At 35.4% G+C, this 21,448-nt stretch overlaps 1 pseudogene; it reads right to left on the bottom strand.

Annotated features, from left to right (window-relative positions):
• Nucleotides 1–449: 449 nt before the first annotated feature.
• The window catches only part of LOC134730317 (UDP-glucuronosyltransferase 2B10-like), a 62,843-nt pseudogene continuing 41,844 nt past the window's right edge, over nucleotides 450–21,448 (bottom strand).

Raw genomic sequence — 21,448 nt, 5'->3', positions numbered from 1 at the left:
TAACTGTGTATAAAAAAAAATGGTAACTGTTGTAATTTAATGTATTTTTCCCCCAGGACTGGAACATAAATATAAACATGCTAGATTTTATTTTTGAGTGTTTAAATAATAAATGGTGAATCTGTTTGTTTTCTGTTGAAGTATTTTCATCATGATTGGCTGTTAGCCATGTTTTCAATCTTTGTTCTTCAGAGTCTCACCAAGGTCATTCTGGACTACCCACTATACAGCGAAGTATTGATACTAAGGTATCTGATTTCCTGTCATCAAATTTCCATGTGATCATTTATATAAAGAAAATACTTTGTTCTGAGTCAAATTCAAATTAAAGCATATTTGTTAGAATTCTAAAAAGCCTTAACAGGGTCAATTGTGAAATGATGTTTTGTCACAGGAGGAAGGAAATTTTCCATTTCCACCACTTCATGCTGCAATAAACTGGACAACTCCTAATTTTTGGTCATTCCAGCTTCAGGCCTTTGATATAAGTAATCCTTTTTCTCCTTCTTTCCTGTTTTGACAAACTTTCAGAAACAAAACAGGCAATATTTTGTGATGATGAATATCACATTTGTCACACAGGCCAGCAGGAACCCAATCACATCCAAAGAGTGGTACTGAAACCAGGTGAGGTCATGGGCTGCAACCCGAAGGTGCTTGGCTCCTTTATGGCGCATGACAAACTCAATCCGGAAGACCGCTTGATCCAGGGGGCTTCGTTGGCTGATCATGATGAATCCTTGATAATTTCAAAGCATTCTCTTTATAGCTAAGGATAAACAGAAAAATACCAACATAGAAAGTAATTTTTTTCCTAAATATATCAAGTCTATGGAAAGTCTTTGAAAAATGTTACACAAATAATTCAAAGTAAATATTATAGAATTGACATATAAATTGAATGTTTTAAATTGGGTCATCATAGAAAGTTTGGTTTTAAATTATAATTTTATCATAGGCAAAATTTTTTTAAAGTGAAATGGAGTCAGGTGGGAAAGTTAATATCTTTCTACCAGAGGAAATATGATGAGCCACTCTAAGTGCTATAAGTAAGAAAATAGAAATGCAATCTGAGAATGATCATTTTGATACACATAGTTTTTGAGAGACGGTTGTGCTCTCTTGCTCAGGCTGGAGTTGTTCCCTTTATCAGGGCTCACAGTAGCCCTGATCTTGTGGGCGTAAGCAATCCTGACAACTGAGCTTACTGAGTAGCTGGGACTACGAGCTCAAACACTCTGCCTGGCTTATTTTAAAATTTGTTTGTGGTAATGGAATCTCGCTATGTTGCCCAGGCTGGTCTTAAATTCCTGGACTCAAACAGCACTCCTGATTCACCTCCCAAAGTGCAGGGACTGCAGGCATGAACCACCGTGTTTGGACTATTTTCATATTTTAAGAAATAATTGTGTTCAGTGGTTGAAATGCCCTCTAACTAATCTCTCTGCTTCTATTCTACTCTTCTGTCTTCTGCTATATTTTCCTTCCAGAAGCCAGAATAATGTTTTTTTTTTGAAACTAATGTCAGATTATGACACTCCACTGATTAAGATTTCCATCTGGATTCTCATCACATTAAGAAGAAAATCTGTAATGGGAAGACATGAATGAACACGTGGAGGGGAACTGCACACACTGGGACCTAGCAGAGTGTAGAGGGTGATAGGAGGGAGACGATCAGAAAAAAATAATTTGTGTTTACTAGGCTTAATACCTGGGTGACAAAATAATCTGTACAACAAACCCCCAAGAAATAAGTTTGCCTATATAACAACTTGCATTTTTTACCCTGAACATAAAGTAAAAGTTAAATAAAAAATAAAATAAAAAAGAATGACATGCTTTTTAATAGAAAAAAAAAGGGAATAAGATCTGTTTTTGGTCTACAGAACTTGACATGGTCAGGCACTGGCAACTTCTCCTAACACTTTCCCCCTGCATACTCTCTTCTAGGGACACTGGGCTTCTATTAATCTTGAAGCTCTCAAAGGCGTTCTCACCTTAGCCCCTTTACACCTTTTGTCTCCTCTATCCCTTTTCAGAGCATTCTGTCTTGCAATAAAATGAGGCTTGCTTCTATATCTTTTTGAGGCTTCCCCTTAAATGATACTTGTTAAAGAGGCTTTTCCTGGCCACACTATATAGTACCTGTAGAATTTTCTCCAGTATTTCATGCTTATTTTGCTATTTAATTTCTAGAACTTTAAAATATTTTATATATCTTCTAAAATAAAATCTTAAGTATGAGATACATAAGATAAATATACACACACTAGTGAGTAACTCAAAATTTTAAGATTATGTTAAATATTATCCTGAAATAAAGACACCTACTTCTTAGGTTCTGGGTTATTAAAACCTGCCTAGAAGAACTCTCTCCTTTTGGACAATTTTAGTCACTACTTTCATTCTCAAGTTAAGTATTAACCTGACTTCTAATTTAATAAATTAGCATTACTTGTTTATGTAATTGAATTATATAATATATACTTATTTGTGTCTTTTTTTGTATAGCAGTTATTGGTTAATTACATTGCTGTATAGTATTCAGTTGATTGACAAATACAACAGAGTATTTCTTTATTTTATAACTGATGGACACCTGGGTTGTTTACATTTTTGGACACTATTAGTTATTCTGGTATAAATATATTTATCTATATGTATGTCATTAGTTTTACATATTAATTTCTGTTAGATATATAATTGGGAGAAGAGTTGCTGAGATAAATGTGCATGTATAATTACAATATTTTGTTGACTGAATTTTTTAAAAATGTATTTTTAATTTCCAAAGTTTAGAGAATTTTTTAGTTATCATTCTTTGTATGATTTCTAATTTATTTCTAGTATAGCTAGACCACATACTTTTTATGATTTTGAATCTCAACCAACGAATTGAGTTTTGAGTTTTTGCCCAGCATATGATCAGTTCAGGTCACTATTTCCTGTACTTTTAAAAAATGTTTATTTCCAGTATACACACATGCACACACACACTATATGTGTATGTCTACACATAGAATATAGAATATTTGAAAATATTTGAAAGTATAGAATATTTGAAAATCATTCCAGTGAGTAGTGATCACAGAGAAATTTCAGGGCAGGACATTACAGAAGAAAGTTAGTTTGAAACAGGAGAACTTAGTTTTAAATAAACAATTATGAGTTTGAATGATAATTTATTGGCAAATAATTCTTCACTCAAGTTTTAAAAGACAGTCACAAGATCAAGCCTTTCTTTAGCAAGAAATTCTTGCATCTCAACATAGAGTGGTATGTAAAGGTAAGAGTTTAAAAGCAGGGAAAATGATAAAATTGTATATTAGTTACTGAGACATGTCAACCTAATGGAATGAAACACAAATTGTTAATAGTAACTGCAAGAAATTAATTTAAAATTTGTATTTACTGATAATATCTGAGGTAGGAAAAAATGTACAGGAGAAAAGACATGGTTGTGGTTTCTGTCTTAATAAGCAGAAGGCTGATAATGACATTAGGTAAAATGAGTTTTAAAAAGCTCATCTAGCAAATGCATAAAGAGCTGATCACTCGGTGTTTTGAGCCCTCATGGAGGTGATAGATGTCTGGAGAGAGAAACTAATGAGAGAAGAAAGAATAAGTAACCAGTTAGGCAGATAGTTAGGACAGGTTCTTGGTAGAAGTCCTCCCCAAAAAATGACAGTGTGGAAGAAATCAAGCTGCAAGCGCAGATAAGGAAGCAAAGTCCAAAGCCCTTGTCTTCTGTGCAAACAGTGAGCTCCGCCTACACACGGTGGCCTTCGGTGAGCACATTCCTTTTCTTTCTGGGCACACTCGGATAAAGGAACTTGCACAGGGTGCTTGCCTAAGACAGACCTGTAGCTGTATAGATAAGGAAACTTACACAGAACCAGACATGTCTGCAGTGACACATAAGCAATAAGCAAAATAAAACAATATGCAGTAACTCAGGCTAAGGACCTGCATGCACACTAGAGAGAAGAGGTGGAGCTAACAAGAATTTGTATGTATGCAAAGAAGACATCCAGTCCTAACCTGTTTTTCGTGCCTTATGTGAATGAAACACTCTGCCCTATTAGCTTTTTTTTTTTTTTTTTTTTTTTTTTTTTTTTTTTAATAAAAGTCTTTGGATTCAACTGTGAAATGTATGACAGCCCTCTCAAGAACTCCTGGTGATGCGTCAAACAACAAGACTGCTCCAGTGACCCTAGGCTGCTTCGGTGTAAGAAGTAAAGTAGAAGTTCCTCTTCAAAGACTTCCCTCCCCATCTAATTAAGAATAAATAGTAACTTCTCTTACAAGCAAAATTTATTCAAAGACCTGTGCTAACATTCTTAAATATCTGCTAGCCATAATAAAGAAATCCATGTATTTTATGTTCTCAGCTCCCACAATTTAGTGTAAATATTTGCCCTGGCATGCTTACACTGGTCCAAGCAAGCATTAGGTCATAGCCTGTTCCTCTTCCTTATTTGAAGGTGTTTTTACCTTTCTCAGTATACCACAAGTTACTTCTGCCTTCCTTTGTTCTCCTCTGCCTTTGCCTTTTTTAAAAAGTTCTAAGTTGCCAGCCAATCAGGACAAATACACAATGTGACGTCCTGTTCCTTCCAATAGAAACCCCGGACACAGCAGTAAGCTTGACGTGTCAAGTTATAAATGACCGTCTCCTTTATTTGGTGTACTCTCATGGCAAAACTGCTGATGTGTGCACCTTTTCTGCATAAAGTAAAAAAAAAAATGGCCTCGCTGAAGAAATTAAATTTATGTTCCAGTGCTATTTCTTTACGGCACTGAAGAACAAAGATTTTAAAGATTCACTAACACATGTAACAAGGCAGAAACAACTCAACGTTAAAACATGTGGAGCCTCACTTACAATCAGCACGCATTGATGCACCACACAAAAAAGCCTAGGCCACAGCTCGCTCGGTTCCTCCTTTTAAGAAAAGAAGTGTGAAAGAATTTAAGAATGAGGAAAGACAATGAGAAAAACTCCTTTGGAACAATTTTTTGGTTTCGTGGGTCTTCTATTTGAAAGCATTTGTGTAAAATGGAGAAGTGTGAGGGCATTCCACGTCTAATGGTTTAGGAACACCCCCTAGTGCTGTGTTGCCATGGAGCTTTCAGAAGATGTGGTTGTTTAAAAGTGCGTAGCAGCTCCCCCCACCTTCCTCCTGCTCCAGTCAGGTAGGACATGTTGACTTCCCTTCACTTTCTCATAATTATAAATTTCCTGAGGCCTCCTCAGACAGGGTACCTATACAGCCTAGGGAACTGTGAGTAATTTAAACCTCTTTTCTTCATAAATTACCCAGTCTCGGGTAGTTCTTTACAGCAATATGAGAACAAATGTGAAAACAAAGTAATACAGAAGATGTGAGAACAATGTGACAGCAAACTAATACAGAAAACTAGAGAGGTGGGGCACTGCTGTAAAGATACCTGAAGATGTGGAAGCAACTTTGGAACTGGGTAATGGGCAGAGGTTGGAATAGTTTGGAGGGCTCCTAAAAAGACAGGAAGATGAGAAAAAGACAGGCAGATCCACAGGGCCAGAGCTTCCCAAAGCCTTGAGAGCCCTCCTCTTGCCCTGGTATGCCCTGGATGTGAGACATAGAGTCAAAGGAAATTATTTTGGAGCTTTGAGATTGAATGAGTGCCCTGCTGGGTTTTGGACTTGCCTGGGGCCTTTGTTCTGGCCATTTTTTTTCTTTTAAAATGGGAACATTCACTCAGTTGCTGTATCCCCACTGTATCTTGGAAGTAACTCACTTGTTTTTTATTCTCCAAGCTCATAAGTGGAAGGGACTTGCCTTGTCCCAGATGAAATTTAGGATTTGGACATTTTGGGTAATTCTGGGATGTACTAAGACTTTGGAGGACTGTGGAGAAGGCATGATTTTGTTTTAAAATGTGAGAAGGACATGAGATTTGGGAGGGTTCAGGGCTAGAATAATAAGGTTTGGCTCTATGTTCCCACCCAAATCTCATTTTAAAATGTGATGTGTTTCAGCTGTGTCACCATCCAAATGTCATCTTGAATTATAGTTCCCATAATCCCCATGTGTTTTGGGAGGGACCGGGTGGGAGGTAATTTAATCATGGCAGTGGTTATTCCCATGCTGCTGTTCTCATGATAGTGAGTGAGGTCTCATGAGATCTGATGGTTTTATAAGGGGCTTTTCCCCCTTTTGCTCAAAGGACACGTTTGCTTCCCCTTCTGCCATGATGGTAAGTTTCTTGAGGCCACCCCAGCCATGCTGAACTGTGAGTCCATTGAACCTTGTTTTCTGTATAATTTACCCAGTCTTGGGTATGTCTTTATTAGCAGTGTGAGAATGAACTATTACAAATTGTTATCTTCAGTGCTAGAGGTGGAGGCTGGTAGGAGGTGATCGAATCATGATGGTGGTTTCTAATGTTTTAGCACCATCCTCCTAGTGTTATCTTGTGATACAGCTCTCATGAGATCTGGTTGTTTAAATGTGTGTATCAACACCCCCAACCTTCATGCTGCTCCAGCCATGTAGAATATGTTGGCTTCCACTTTACCACCTGGCATGATTGTAAGTTTTCTTAGGCCTCCTCAGTCATGCTACCTATACACCCTGTGGAATGTGAGTCAATTAAACCTCTTTTCTTCATAAATTACACAGTCTCAGGTAGTTCTTTTTAACAATGTGAGAATGGAGTATCAGACTTTCTAGTGCTCCAAATAGTTACATATTATGTTCTGTTTTGCACATTTTAAACTGATGGCCAAATTACGTTAAGTAAAAATTTAGACCCAAAGGCTGACATGTACTAGAAAATTTCTATGTTCTCTATTTTTCTATTTTTTTCCCCTACTTGCTTTAAGTCTACTGTTAGTTTTCTACTGATAAAAAAAAAAAAATCACTTTTTGGCTAGGACCATTGTTTTGGTGTTTTTTTCTTTTTATTATTATTACTATTACTTGTAAACCAGTGAGTTTGTATCAATATCTCATGTCTGGAGTTCTAAAGTGAAAGCTCTAGAATCTTTGTATGACTGTGTATGTGTCTGTTTATCTGCACATACATGTATTTTTTGTGTGTTATAGCTACAAGGAACCAAATTAAATTAAGGTTAAGGAGACGTCATAAATTAAGGAAATAATAAGCCTAATGGCTTTTCAAGTCCATGTGACTTAAGTAAAATTTTTAATGAATAAGCTAGCTTTAAAATTATTGGTAAAGTAATACTAGAGATGTCTTAAGAATTGTCAGCATATTTCTTTCCACTTATTGATCAAGTGGTTTCATACTTATTCCTGCCAAATATTTTTTTTTCCTGCCAAATATTGTAAGGTGCCAAAATTTGGCCTAAGGTTTGTAATACTATGAACCCAGCCCAAAACAGAATGATCTTTGCTTGTGTAATTTTTAGTAAAGAAGACATTTAATATTATTGGTTTAATGAAAGCAACTAAATCCTGAGTTATTGGTAAAATACCCATATATTTAACCTTAAGTTTCTTCGTTAGGTAAATACCTGAAATTCATAGGGTATAAAAATGTTTAACAGCAACAAAAAAATAATTAAGTGATGACTGTCACAGTTTTTATAAATAATCTAAGTAAACTATTAAATAAATGTATTATGTGACTATAATAAAATGAATGTCATATAATTTAGAATCTAAAATTATATTAAATAATAGATATATGTTAAATGTATGGGTACTTTTCAATTTCAAAAATTATAAGGAAACTTTTAAAAATGTTTTTTTATTAAAAGACAATTATTTTTGTAGTTCAAAGTTTATTTAAACATTATTTATAATACAAGGCAAAAGACACTAGGGAATAAGAGAGATTTAAAGAAACATAAATATAAATAGGTACCTTTGGTAAGAAAGATTACAAGAAAACAAATCTTGTATGATAAAATAAAATAACAGGTTAAGAAGATGTATGTTTAAGACAAACCCCAAAGCCGAAGTATGTTATGAAGAATCTGTTAAGTCATAGTAAGTTTAGTAAAGTTAAATTTATTTAAAAAAATGTATAAAACATATGATTAAGTAGGCTATAATTAAAATGAGATTATAATAGTCTTCCTGGTAATTGGATATTAATATTAAAATTAGACAAATACAAAACTAATGAATTGGTTATAAAAATTTGTATTAAAATATTGAGTTATTCAATGCAAGACTCTTTCAGTTTTTAAACTGTATAATCAGTGTAATAGAAATTTAGTTTCTGCTGAACCCTGGTGCTTCAGCTCTTTCTCTGTTTTGAGAAGGCCTGGGATGGTAACTCTCTCCTTAAATTTTTGTTAAATTCTGTAACATTTCTTTTTATTATTAGTCTAAAGCAAAGGAGACAGTTTTTGAAAACAGGCAAATGAAAAACATTTTTCAATCTGCCTGCTGAAACCAGCTCAGTCGTGGAGACACTAACCCAGTGGTGCTAGAGGAATTAAACATACAAACACAGAAATATAGCGTGTGGAGTGGGAAATCAAGGGTCTTACAGCCTTCAAAGCTGAGAGCCTCGAACAGAGATTTACCCACACATTTATTGACAGCAAGCCAGTGATAAGATTTACTAAAAGTATTCCTTACGGCAAATAAAGGGATGGGCCGAAATAAAGGGATGGGCTCTGGCTAGTTATCTGCAGCAGGAACATGTCCTTAAGGCACAGATCGTTCATGCTATTGTGTGTGGTTTAAGAATGCTTTAAGCGGTTTTCTGCGCTGGGTGGGCCAGGTGTTCCTTGCCCTCACTCCGGTAAACCGCAAACCTCCCAGAGTGAGTGTCATGGCCATTAAGAGCATGTCACAGTGCTGCAGAGACTGTTTCTGGCCAGTTTTAGGACTAGTTTATGGCCAGATTTTGGGGCCTGTTCCCAACATCTGCCTTTGTCTGTATGTCTGTTATGTCTATATATTACTTGTGTCATGTGGAAGCGATATTTCAATTATCAAAATATATGAAAGAGCTCTAACCAACTGACTTAAAGAAAAGTTAATTGCTTATCACTCTAATAAAAGCTAGCTTGGATACCTTTGAGTTCACATGACTATAGCAATATTTGGTAACATTAATTTGGTAAATTTAATCTCAAATTTCTCTCCAATAGTTTAAAATCTGAGTCATGTTATGTTAAATTAAGTAATCCTCAGTATGGCCACTGAGAATTTAGGTTACAAAGAGTTAAAATAGTTGTAGAATAAAACGTTTTTTTGGGTGAGGTTTATAAAAACAGAAGGATGTGATTTTTGCTATTGAAAATGTAATTTTTTTTCTTTATGTTTTATTATACTTTAAGTTCTAGGGTACATGTGCACAATGTGCAGGCTCATTACATACGTATACATGTGCCATGCTGGCCCACTGCACCCATCAACCCATCGTTTACGTTAGGTATTTCTCCCAATGCTATCCCTTCCCCCTCCCCCTACCCCACGACAGGCCCCGGTGTGTGATGTTCCCCACCCTGTGACCAAGTGTTCTCGAGGCTGAGTCAACTTAAAATTTATATATATATACATATATATATATGTATATATGTGTGTGTGTATATATATATGTGTATGTGTGTGTGTATATATATGATATATATGATATATATATATGACCAGATGGATAAAGAGAAAAGTGAAAACTCAGGAAATGAGAAACTTTTGACTCTCAGATGGCTACATGGTCTCCCATCTTCAGAAGCTGCAGCTGGGCTGCATTCAGTTACTAAAGGTAAAAGTTAGCAGTGGAATTTAGAGATGGATGATAGACGTACTCCCAGGGAGTTAGTTCAGTGGATGCATCACAAAATGGAAACTAATAAGAAAACTACAAAATGTTAATTCCCTTGGTTATTGCTATCTGTAATCGCTAAAATGAAAGTAAAAGAGTGCGGAGTTTTGCCTTAAGGCTTGACCAAATTTACATGTGGACTCTCAGCTCAGGCCACTGGCTTCAAAGCTAGACACACACACAGGCGCGCGCGTGCGCGCGCGCGCGCGCGCGCACACACACACACACACACACACACACACACACACACACACACACACACACACATACATCTTAAGCCAGGGCAACAAAGTTACCTTTGAGACCTGTAGTTACCAAGAAGATAGCCAATGCAGTTAAATAGAAAAAGAAGTTAACTATTAAGCCCAGAGGGTATAATGTAAAGAAATTGCTCCTTTGTAGAATAATATAATCAGTTTCCTGAGAAACCTTTACTATAATGGACTGGAAAAATAACTACTTTAAGGACAATATTTTTTATTTTAAATGCTACAGAATGAAAAAGCATAGGTTTATGCAGGTCCCACAGCTCACTATTAAGCAATCACTGAGGAGTATATGTGACCCAGCTTCACAAGCAGCCTAGTGGACTGAATAATTGCCACCGTAAGGTTTGATTACCTGAGAAATGGACTGCCCAACTCACCCTGTAAAATTCCAGGTGGAGTTCCCCAGATGAAGCACCTGATATGCTTCATATGCAAGCCATATGGAACTGGCTTTATGATGACCAGAATATTATTCAATTAAATATACCTATTACCCTGGTCATAGTAAATGGTATGGTTAAGGGGGCCCTTTCTACCTGGGCATCCCAGGTGACATTACTCCTGCAGTATCAAAGAGCTGTTTGAGAAGCCTTCCCAAATTTGCTGTCCCCCATGGATCTTACCGATGTTATTAAAACATTAGGGTAATTAAAAAATTGGGCAAGGTAAAAGGGAGTCAAAGGACTCATCTATCATGGTGGAAATCTTTAGATGATTATTAAGAAATAAAATAAATAAAATAAAAATTGATAGGGTAAAAACAAAGGCTTTTACAATGCTATAAAAGTGGGGTGAACAAAACGGAGCTCCTGCTGGTCTTCAAACATTATAGGGACCTACACCAGTTTTTTTGTATTTGCCTTAGATTGGATTTTTTTTAAGCAAAGTTTGTAATCTAATGGGAAAGCTGACATTGCCTGCGCAATGTTGAGGCAAGTTTAGATAAAAAATTGATAAAAGGACTTGAGTCTCTTGGATCAACCCTCTTCTGGGAGGGTGAATTTTTTACCAGAAAGGTAAATTGGTTTGAAGAGAAAGAAGAAAAGCTCCTGGGATCAGAGCATAAAATTGTAAATGTTGAGAGGATTATGAAATTTGAGATGTTTAAACAGGTTATATGTAAGGTGGTTGTGATTCCTTTACCTAAATGTTTTATGAAAATGGGTATTCTATCTGAATGGGGGAGATTTTCCCGATGTAGTTGTATAAAGTTGAAGGCATGTAAACCTGCTCTTTGAAAAATGCTATTTGGACAGCTAAGTGAGTACTAGCTAAAGTGCTGGTTGAGACAAATCCTTCACTTCATAGCCCTTTGTGGAAAGTTTATTTGGGCTTATGGCAAAAGCCTGTGAGCACTTTCAAATGACAATTACTGGGACTTGAGACTAGAGAATTTCCATTTGTGAAGTATTTACAGCTTTGCTATGGGATGTTAACTGAAACTACTTCTATGCTAGCAGAAATAATGGTGACTGAAAGAGTTCCATGATAAAATAAAAATGGTTTATAAGGGAGCCTCTTTTTCTCCTTAGGATGGACTCTGACTATGAGAGGAGCTGTTATATTCTACAGTGCTTAATAAAAAGCTCTCATATTACAAGAGCTGCTTATCTTGTGAATGGCAGTTCAAAGGTGAATAGATGCCTTCTTGTTTGGAAAGCTGCTGCTCCAGTTAAAGAGGAGTCAAAGAAATATTTTTCTTTTGAGTTTTTTATAGTTTAGAGCAATTGGGTAAAATTTGCTTTTGTAAGCAAATTTACCTCTCTGAGTTCTCCAAAATTTGCAAACTGTTCATGAGTCTTTTGATTGTGTGATAATATTGTTATTGGTATAAGTTTAGTAAAAAATATATATTTTTAAAATAGGACAATTGGAGACACCAGTTATTTTACCAAGGCTTTGACTAGAATAACGTTTTTACGTAAAGTTCCAGTAAAGCTAACTTGAAAAGAGCCTATGTGGCCAAACAATTCTTGCTGAACTTTATGTGAATAATAAGGCCAAGTATAATAATCCTGAAACTTATTTTGCACACTAATTGATCTTACTATAACTTTTTTTTAGTATGAAAAGCAACTAGAGAGAGAGACATTGTTTCAAAAGAAAAGTCACTTTCGTTTTTGAGTGCAGGTTGAATCATGACTCATTTCTTGGCTGCAATAATCTCCTAAAGAATACCAGGTTATCATTTTTCTTCATGTTTTTATTTGGCACCCTAATGGAATAGTTTTTTTTTTCTCCTCTGCCACCCACATTCTCTTTTGTCAAATTATTAATGTTATTAATGTCTCCCCCTAGTTTTAGTTCTGAGAAAATCAGAATCATGCTATTCCAAAGACTAGAGATGATTTGACAAAGCCTGTTAACCTCCTTCATTTGAAATCCTATTGGGATTGATTTGTTTTTTACTGCAAGTGGCCTTCTGTAAAACAATACAAGTACCTTCCCTCTTTGTCCAGGGACTACCACAGAAATGGTGGGACCATGAGATTGTAAGGGCCAGTTTTGAGGGATAGAATTAATTCAGACCCTCCAAATCAAGAAGGGGAGATAAACAGCTGGTAAAACTAGGAACTTTGCTTTCTGAGCTATTATATGACACATTTTTATTTATCCCAACCATAAAGAATTTTCTGCTTCCTGTAGAACTAAAATAAAATTATTACAGAGGCAATATTATGATACCTCATGACAAAATGTCCTGGATATAATACTCACAATTATGAGATTTTATTTAGATAGATACATATTTGAAACAATTTTTTTAAGTCACATTAAATTAAATTACTAGAAGACTTCAAAAAGTCTTGCAGCACAGCAAAAGCCTCTAAATTGCAAAAAAGCATTTTTAACAATGTTCATGGATTGTATAGCTAATTGGTATAGGTCTATAACTAAAACAAAGACTACATTAGCTATACCTATAACAATTTAAGATAAGTTAGTTTTTTAACCTCAACTTTGGCTTTTTGTTTCTTGGGTTTTATATTACTTTAAACATTTTAAGAGTTAATTATAATGCTTGTCCATATTCATTCCTGTCTGGTCTAGAACATTTAAGTTGACGGTAAATATGTTGGCTCTAAGTCTCTTAGCCATAGGTGTCTCAACCACAGACAGTAAGAACCCAGGGCACATGCCATCCCAGCAATGCTATGGAACAAAATAAGAGTTTGCTGGCCATTGACCTTGCCTCTGGCAAACCCTGGCAAGAAGGGGAAAAATGTTAATGAAAAATAATATTCTAAGGCCCACAATCATCCGAATGAACCCTTCCGCTCACAAAGGGCATTCCAAAGTTAACCTGAAAAGCTAGTTCAGGCCATTTTGGAAATGGGAGAAATGAGACATGCTCCATTAGAGCCTCCTCCATTTTGGAATTCAGGAAAAGCTGACAGCATTACATCACCACAGAACAAAATACTGATAGAATACACTGTTTAAGTTTGAAAAGAAACTTTTTTTCTATTGATTCTAATGCTTTAGACAATAAGATAATTCTTTTAACCAACTGCCAATCAGAAAATCTTTGAATCTAAATATGACTTTCAGAATCTCACTTGCAGTTGCCCCACCTTTTCAGACCAAACCCACGTATCATTTACATGTATTGATTGATGTCGAACGTGTCTCTAAATTGCATAAAACCAGGTTGCAGCCTGAGCACATTGAGCACATGTTCTAAACACCTGAAGGCTGTGTTATGGGCCATTACTCACTCATATTTGGCTCAGAATAAATCTCTTTGAATATTTTACAGAGTTTGACTCATTTCCTCACAATAATTTGACACTTGAACATGTGGGAGCTCCCAGAAAACCCAGGACCCCCAAAATGTTTCCTGAACTTGAAACTAAAGTACCAGAAGGGGCCCACTGAAGGCCTTTCAAACTTTAAGCTCCTCTGATGGAACTGGTCAGTCCTCTTGAGCCCTGGATCTCCCTTTGGTTGACAGACATCAATTTTTCCTCAACTTATTTTTTTCCTAGGAAGTTGTTGTTTAGGATTCTAATTCTAGTTCTGGGGTGCATTCTGAAGAGTCTCCTCCATTGCCTTTTATCCAAAAGATAAACTCAATTGGCTTGTCTGCACATTTACATGAAGATAGAACTGTCATTTTTATAGATAAACGAGGGACTGAGCTCCTCAGCTTTGAAGAGAAAGAACATTTTGCTCCTCCCAGAAAATGGGCCGTGGATGACCAGGGGCTAAGTGGGAACATCTAGATGTTTGACTCCCATCCCCGTTATGTGCAGTGCCCCTACAGAAGATGCCCCAACATAATTAGTTTCTTCTGTGTTTAAATGTTTTTAACTGCTGAGATATTTAAAAGCTTGTAGAAGCAATCTCTAAGAAGCAGACACATCATATTATTGCAATTTTTGTAGTTCAATTTACTATGGAATTTTTATGACTCTCCATCAAGTATACCTTCATGTTCATATATTTTCCTAAGTATATATGTACATATCACTTTATGTAGAAAATCTTCCTCAAATTAAACTAGTGAAAATATTACTTGTTCACTCATGGATAGACATAGATTTATGTATCTGGATATATGGTCTAAAAATTTCAAAGAAGATCTATTTTCAGAACATACCTTATTAGGAAAGTATATTCTGATATATTCTGATACATTTTCAGAAGATACTTCATTAAGAAAATATAAACAGACTAGAATTTAGCTTTTGTAGTACATGTTGAGCATCATTGCCTCAGACTCATATTTATCTATAAGTTTTCCCTCTTTAATAAAAAGACATTACTATAATAAAGTGCATGAATGCATTACTTTTTTCCTTTCTTACGCTTTATTTTTTTCTTTCTAGTGGCATGACTATATGTTCAAAGTTTAATAAAGTAAAATATTCAGTGTATATTTCTTTTCTAGATATTAAAATGATTTGTTTTATAACCAATTGTTGATAAAAATATTTTTATAGACAAGAGAACTATAAAAATCTTTTTCATGTGTTAGAAATGATCATTATGCCTCTCTTCCATCCGATTGTTCAGGCACATCTCTTGTCAGACAGAAGAACTGCTCTTAAGTTGATTTCTTTCTTCTCTGTGATTTGCTTTGCAAACCTTTTTCTGAATCCAGAGGCTGTAATGACCAATATTTAAAGGCAGGATTTGGAGATCTTTTACCATTTATTATGCTTTCTTCAACATAGGTTTTAAAAATTATTGCACAGGATATTTGGCTCTTTATTCCGTCTACAATTTATTTTTTCATATTATGATGGGAGAATAAGTAAAATGATTATATATATTTCTGATTTGTGTATCCTCGGTATTCCCGGTATTAAAGAAGTCGGAAATGTCTGGCTTAACAAAATAAGGCCAAGAAATAGTGAGATCTTGTTGCAGGAGAGAAATCATGTAACATTATAATCTAGAGAGACTGGGCTAAACCTGCGGGACCATGTCTATAATGCCTAACTAAAGGGAACTAGCCTCCTCCTTTATTTTGTGTATTATTATCCAGTTACAAAGGGTCATTACTAAAGTGAAAATAGTAACTCAAGCATATTTAAGGCCTCATGTGGAAAACATCTTTAGTCTTTCTAACCAAGGATTTTACCAGGTTGCATAGTTTTGTATAGGAAGTCAGTTACGACCATCTATAATTTTAAAGCAAAGAACATTTCCATTAAGAACTATTTTGTATTTCATGAAGGATTTGAATTTTAAACTCCCAGGTAGCACAAAAGACTTGCATAAACACCATGTTGAGAGACTTGGCCAAGTTTAGCTTAACTTATACATGCACTAGGTCATGAATTTGTCTTTAAAGGTCACCCTAACTTCCATGGTAGGTCTTGGCTCAAAAGAATATGATCCTGCCAAACTGCAAAACATACACTGTCTAACCCATGTTGCCTAATAATTTTCAATTATTTCCCTCTTAATTTTATGTAATTTTTCATTTCCACGTAACCCACTAGTTCCTTGTTTTCCTCATTTTTATTCATATCAGTTTTCTCTTTAAAAGCCTCAGTTACCTTTGTCTTAGTTAGAGTTCAGTTCAATTTATACAGTAGTCTCTATCTCCTACTTCAGTAGTCAGAATAAAATCTGTCTTGCCATTTTTAAGAAGGATCTTGCTCTGTTTTTCTTTGACAGGGACACATATAATACATATCATTGTTATTTGTTTGTATAGAAGAGTATTCTTTACCTACGTAACAAACCTGCACATCTTGCACATGTATCTCTGAACTTACAATAAATGTTGGAAATGAAAAATAAAATAAAATAAAAATAAAAAAGAGGTTCCTAAAAATGCACAGTAGAAATGCACTATTTCTGACCTTCACAAATAAACGGCCTGAGTTTCCAGTGAATCTCATTTTTTTAGCTTAGAAATATACATGAGTAAGCATTAAAATGGAATTATTTTAGGTTTTCTGAAATTAAAATTGTATATTACTTAATATTTAACAAAGAATAAAATATTTGAATAAATCAGGAAGGCCCAAGTCTTGTGAAATATAGAGGAGAATTTTGCCACACCTTGATGACTAGTTGTGGCATTAAATGTCATGACCTTCCCTATCATGCCTGCCTGCCTTAGATATCAAACAATGCTACCTTCTTTTTTTTCTTTCTTGTCTTAACAAACTTTTGATAATCAAACAAAGAACATATTATGAAAAAAGAGTAAAAATTGCCTCGCAGACCAGCACAACCAGAGAGCAGTGCTGGAACCAGATGAGGTTTTTTGCAGGTGGCGGCAAGTACTTGGCTCCTCTGTGGCGCATGACAAACTTGATCCAGAAGACTTTTTGGTCCATGGGCTTCATAAGCTGATCATAATGAATGATTCATAACCATATAACATTCTCTTTACAGTTAAGGAAAATCAAATAGACATAAACTTATAGAATATAAAATAGAAATATGTGAAATTTTTGTGTAGATGTTAACAATTAGTGCCACATAAAAGTAGATGAAAAATAAAATATTTTATTTCCTGGTGGTTATAGAGATTTTGGTTTATGGGTTAGAATTTGTTGGATGCATAAGATTTCAAAATGTGAAAAGAGAATTTAAGAGAGAACAAGTATTTCTATCCTAGAAATTAAAATTAGTTAAGTCTAAAGGATAAAAAGAAATCATTTGAGGGTACAGAGGTTGAATTAATCATTAATGAAATTGTAACGAACCTGGTGTGCATGTTTCAAAATAGTATCAAAGTCTAGGGATAGGAGACAAATCTGTGACAAGGTTCAGGTACATGTCAGGGCAAAGCTGATAAGAAGTTGACATTGATCAGGAATTGGTGTTGACATTACATCAGTGAATTAGTGATTAAAAATGTAAAAGTAAATGGCCTTAGTTTGAATCATGACCTGATATCTACTGATCCTTTTTTTTTTAATGTATCTGTTCCTAGTTTTTTTTTTATTGTTAAATTGAATGAATAAGAATGGTACCTTTCTTATTTGATTATTGTGAGTAGTAATGTAATGATTTTTAGGATACTTGGTAGAATTATTCTCATCATAAAGAGAATAAGTAGATGTTCACTATTATTACTGTTTTACTTGCATTGTGATTTTAAAATCTAAGTGGTGCTTAATATTTTACTTTGAGGCATTGTAGTTCCATTTATTTAGAGTGTTGAAATAATTATTGACTAATAAGGAATAAGGATGAATATAAGTATGAGGCTTACCAAGTCAAAAATCAAAAATTGCTAAAGCATGGCACTGTAGCAATATCAATGGAGGTAACTTCTCTCTTTGATATTTAAAAAACAGAGTAAGAAGACTATGTTTTCTTAGAGGAGGGCATTAATCCTGATACATATTTTTAATACAATTGGGAAAAACTATAACCAAGAAGTTACATAATACAAATTACCAATATAATGCATGTCATTTCATATACAATGTGCATTAACTAATTAAAAATTATTTTTCAACACAGCATTATATTTATTAAAATTTATTCATATTACCAATATAATAGCAATAGCATAACTGAAATTAATATATGTATTGAGATAATTTAAAAATCCTCTATTTCTGGTTTCAGACATTTTGGCTATTAAACGGGAATATTCCAATTTATCTCTTTCAAGCCAATTATTTCTCAATTTTATAAATCTTCCAAATAAGCAAAAGCAATGACAACCATAAGAGCAAAGAATATGGCTACATTTATAAAGTATTTTCTTTTTTCAATAATTTTTAAAGGCAAGTTTGAAAGCTTTAGTTGCTTGCAAGTTATCAGTGATGGGATCAAAATGTAAGCATAAAAATTTGGAAAACATTAAATATAATGGGAATTAGAGATAGATTGTCATGCTGATTTACTGAAAATAAATTATTTTACAAGAGTTTTAAAAACATGGAAAAAGGGTAAGTAGAGTGAGATGATGGACATGTTTATTTACTTCATTATGGTAGTCTTTTAACTAAGTATTTGTATCCCAAAATATCACTTCACATACCTTCAATAGACAAAACAAAATTTATTTAAAGACTAATATTTGATGAGATCTCATCCTAAAAGGCCCTCATAACTGTGCTGAAAATTAGTCAGTGCTGTAATAATGTTCATGCTTCTTTCCTTCAACTTTGTTCTCAGTCTTCCTTATCATCTTCCTGTTACCATCTTCAGCAATTCCTCTTATTTCACTTTTTGGCTGTTTTAAAATGTATGTACTATCCTAAAATCTCTGACAAATGTTTCCACTAAAACCACCAAAAAAACAGATTGTGATACTCACAGTGGTTTATTGACAATTGTCTTTAAGCATTACCAAAAAAAATGTACTCAGCATTGTGTTCCTGTTTAAAGTCACTGCTGCTTCCTTGGCCTTCATGTGAGTAGTTATCAACACACGCTATGTAGTTAAAAAAATACATTCATGAAGAGTCATTAATGACTGCTTTTCATGCATTGATCAAATCTATAGTTGACATTGTTTTTGAGTCTACTCTAACAGCTTATGCCTTAGCCTTCATGTGAGCAAACTTATCAGGTTAATCTACAAACAAAGAAAGCCCACCATAGGGATCCCATGGTAGATCCTCTCATAGGTGCCATTGGCTCCACCATGAAGTATAAAAGCTTTGGTTTTTAGATGACCTAGGATTACATAAATTTTTGAATCATTATTCGTGGTGAGTCTTAGAATTAAAATGAGCAATGCTCAATATGAGGCAATGAAATGGGCAGTGTTCTCTAGATAACAAATTACTGCAACAGTAAAACTGCATTAAAATTACTTTCCGATCTCAAGAAAGAAGCACCAAGTTCTCTGGGGCAATAAGTGAAGGCTACACATTGAAGAAGTGGTATGTGACTTGAGACTTGAAGAATGAGTACAAGATTGTCAAGTGGACAAATAGAAAGAGCACACTGTGGATAAAGAAAACTGCATATCCCCTACTCTAGCCCCCTAAAAAGCAGGATGCATGCTAGAACATCTACTTGCTATCTGAGTTGTAAAAGTAACTCCCATTTGCATGAAAAATATTAGTATAGATGATTATAAGAATGCTATACAGGATATAAAACTAAAAACTGCTTTACAAATATTCAAATATCAAAGTTGTGTTGTACATATTAGAGAGCTAGTTATTACTATATTTTATGGTGGAAGGAGCATCTGAACCTCTCTTCCTGCCTGGCTTCCTTCTGCCCGGTATGCGTTGCTCTTTTAGTTTAGCAGTCCATAGATGGCTTGTGTTAGTCAGCTCAATTAGACACCTGCCTTATCACAGGAAAAAAGGGCTTTCTATATCAGGGGTTCTTGCCTTGGTTTATCAGAAGAATGGGATTGTCGTGGGCTTGAAGAATGAGTGCAAGGTTTTATTGAGTAGAAGTAGTTCTCAACAGATGGGGGAGCCAGCAGGCAGACGGATTTCCCCTAGAGTAGGGCTGCTGAGCAGCCTGACTCTTCTTCAATTGCCCCAGCCAAACTCCGCATTGTTCTGCTGGTTGATGGCCTGCCTGCGTGCTCCCCTGGATGTCCTTTTGATGTCCAGCCACTTGTTTCTTCTTCTGCTAATCCACTCGTTTTGACGTCCAGCCACTTGTGTGCTTGCCTGCTAGAGTCTCAGGAGTTTTATAGGCACATCATGGGGGCATGGCAAGGCAGAGTGGTCTTGGGAAATGCAACATTTGGGTGTGAAAGCAGGAGTGCCTGTCCTCACCTAGGTCCCTGGGCACAAGCCGGGGGTGGAGCCCTTGCCAGGGACCCACCCTTCTCCTCCCTGCAGTTCCCTGACCCTCTTCCATATCATTTCTTTCTCCTCCTCCTCCTCCTCATCCTCCTTCTTCTTCTGAGAAAGAGAGAGAGAGCGAGCGAGAGAGAGAGGGTCACATTGTGATTCTGAAGTTGGAATGCAGTGAAGCAGTGGTGCAACCATAGCTCACTTCAACCTTAAACTACTGGGCTCAATCAATTCTCCCGCCTCAGCCTCCTGACTAACTAACCCTACAGGCATTTCACCTCAATGTCCTGCTTTTTTTTTTTTTTTAAAGAAATGGGCTCTCTCTAAGTCATCTAGTTTTGTCTCAAACTCTTGGGCTCAGGGGATTCTCCCACTTAGGCCTCACAAAGTGCTGGTATTATAGGCATGAGCCACTGTGCCTGGCCTTGACTCCTGCTTATATCCCCCTTCTTTCTCAGATGGGAGGTAGCATCAATATAGGTGTTAGAAGCAAAGTCGTTTTGGGGAAATGTTTTATACTGTACAGGATCTACTTTAGACCCTCCTTTCTGTTACTTCTTTCTTTCAGACATTGGCGAAGTCCAGTCACCAAAGCAGTTTGGTTTTTCTATTTTGCTAAATATACTTGGCTGAGTGGGTACTTAGACACAAGAAAGGTGAGCCTTGGGTTTCCATTCTCTGAATAGCCCTCTGAACAACATACTGAATAGGCCTATTTCAAAATTAGGGTAAGTAAAAAGGCCCAGATTACATGGAAAGCCTAAACTCCATGATATGTTTCAGATTTTTTTCAATACCTACTTCTTGTTATTGTGCTAGTGAAGTTACCCATTAAAACATAACTTCTTTCTGATAACATTTGTAGTGTGTATCCTTCAGTCATCCTGTAAACAAAAGTACTAAATGACAGGGCACAATTTGTTGATATCTGTTACCTGCCTCCAATATCATGATAATATCAAAATGCCACACTACACTTCCTCATTACTGTTCTTTTTTGTTCTTATAAATTCAAGTTATCATTTGGTGTCATTCATTTTTTTTCCAAATTATAGTTTATAACTATTCATATTAAGCAGAATTTCCATATCATCCACAATGTTATTACAGTAACTGAAACACAAAGAAATAAGAGATGGGTGGGGATGCTCGTGGTGTGTGACCTGATATACTCTAAAGTTTCTC

Source organism: Pan paniscus, chromosome 3, assembly GCF_029289425.2.
Source record: "Pan paniscus chromosome 3, NHGRI_mPanPan1-v2.0_pri, whole genome shotgun sequence".
NCBI lineage: Eukaryota > Metazoa > Chordata > Mammalia > Primates > Hominidae > Pan > Pan paniscus.
This window is presented reverse-complemented; position numbering and strand designations above follow the sequence as displayed.